The sequence below is a fragment of the Ranitomeya imitator genome, chromosome 2 (genome assembly GCF_032444005.1).
Source record: "Ranitomeya imitator isolate aRanImi1 chromosome 2, aRanImi1.pri, whole genome shotgun sequence".
NCBI classification, from domain to species: Eukaryota; Metazoa; Chordata; class Amphibia; order Anura; family Dendrobatidae; genus Ranitomeya; species Ranitomeya imitator.
The window spans coordinates 625,666,039-625,668,205 of record NC_091283.1 but is presented as its reverse complement, the minus strand read 5'-3'; the positions used below and the strand labels follow the sequence as shown (position 1 = coordinate 625,668,205).

At 49.3% G+C, this 2,167-nt stretch overlaps 1 pseudogene; it reads left to right on the top strand.

Moving 5' to 3' along the window:
• Positions 1 to 326: 326 nt before the first annotated feature.
• Positions 327 to 1,174, top strand: LOC138666752 (EKC/KEOPS complex subunit Tp53rkb pseudogene; annotated as a pseudogene).
• Positions 1,175 to 2,167: the final 993 nt, after the last annotated feature.

Below are 2,167 nucleotides of genomic sequence, written 5' to 3'. Positions count from 1 at the left end.
CTTTCCATGTTTTATGGCTTATGCACATGATATTGCCTTTTAAGACCCATATCTATCAAATATTTATGGTGTATCCTTTAGATATGTGATATGTCTGATTGAAGGAAGTCTAGACAATGCTAAGTAGGATGACCCTCATGTGTAAATGAAGCCCCTCACCACTCTCTGGCCATTTTCAGGAAGTAACTAGACTCCTGTAGTGCAGTGATGCCTTTCCGTCCCGGTAGATTGTTCATGACTGCCATTTGTATGTAGAACATACATTTTTCATGCTGTGTATATCTCTACCATTGTTTGACCCAATGCTTCTCACCACAGGACCAATTATGGCCAACATAAAGGAATGTATCCTGAATGGGTTAGCCTTTACCATGAATGCTGTGGAGAACAGTGCGGACAGCATAAGCAGGGAGCAGACTCGGCGGTACCTGGGGGGGCTGCAGCTCATGAAGCAGGGGGCTGAGGCTCGGGTGTACCGGGGAAGTTTCCTGGGGAAAGCGGCTGTAGTGAAGGAGCGTTTCCCCAAGACTTACAGGCATCCTACGCTGGACGAGAAGCTGACACACCGGCGGACCGCCCAGGAGGTGCGCTCAATCTTCAGGTGCAGGAAGGCAGGTATTGCCACTCCTGTGGTTTATTTTGTTGATTATGTCTCTAACTGCATCTACCTGGAGGATATAGAAGGATCAGTCACTGTTCGGGACTTCATAATGACAGCGCAAGAACATGGCAGCAGCCTGTACAGCCTTGCAGAAAGGATTGGTCAGATATTGGCCTGGATGCATGATGAGGATGTCGTCCATGGGGACCTGACCACCTCGAACATGCTCCTACGGCCTTCACATCCGGACCTGAACCTGGTGCTGATCGATTTCGGCCTGAGCTTCATCTCTGCTCTCCCAGAAGATAAAGGTGTCGACCTTTATGTCTTGGAAAAGGCTTTCCTCAGCACTCATCCCCAGACAGAGGACGTGTTCAGAGCTCTGCTCCAAAGCTACACAGTCGCCTCCAAGAAATCCAGCCCCGTCATTAAAAAACTGGACGAAGTCAGACTGAGGGGCAGGAAGCGGTCCATGGTTGGGTAGACCGTCGTATATAGGACATCCTTTGGGTTGCATTTGATATTCTGTTTATGATGGTGATGAAAATACTATTAAATCTTGATACTTTTTTATGCCAGTGTGATATAGGACAGATGCAATGTTCCTCCAGCCAAAAAGGAAACTCCAACACCGCCATCCATAATCCCGCCCCTGATTTTCTTTCTCAATGGTTTATACTCCAAAGTACTGTTTCTGCCATCAACCATTATTGGCCATTAGGTCATTAAGCGATCATTGACCTGTCATCTGGTCACTCAGTTGTACCGCCGTCTCTCTCAGCTGTCCCTAGAAGTCAGTGACAGTAAGGGTGTTTATTCGTCACTCATCTCTTCCTGGCAGATAGTCACAGTAGGAGGTCACCCCCTCATTCTTTCAGCTCTTTCTGGTAGTCAGTCATCCATCTTAGGCCTCCTTCACATGTCCTAATATTTACGGTACTGGAAAAAAAACAGTATCGGAGATGCCCTGTGTTTCATACGTATGCCGCATCAGTATCACACGTATCTACACTGGATACAAGCCAGCACACATTGCTCTGTTCTCAGGCGCCAGGTGCTGAAGACAGCTCACATTGTCCTCTACTCTCCCTACAATTAGGCTAGGTTCACATTGCGTAAATGGGTTAACGCTAACGGACTGCATTGCACGGCGAAAATGTCGCAATTAACGCTGTGCAACGGGTCCGGCTATATTCACCTGTCCCGTTCCACCGATGCACGCCACTCCGTCCTCCAAATCCTCTGCCTTTGACGTTCAGTTCAGAGGGTGCGATGACACGCTTAATGCGCAACGCCCTCTGACTGAACAGTCACAGCCAGAGGACCCGGAAGATGGAGCGGCACGCAGCAGTGGATCAGGGCCAGGTGACTATAGCAAGTGCCGGGGGCCTGAGCTAGCGGCGACTCAGGCACCTGACCCCCACAGCGCGCCGGTGTCCCCGCCTGCTCAGGCCCCCCAGCACTCGGCACCCAGCGACAATAGGGGATTATGTTATTTATTTTTTTATTGCAGCAGCATACAGGGCATATAATACTATGGAGCATCTTATGGGGGCCATCAACCTT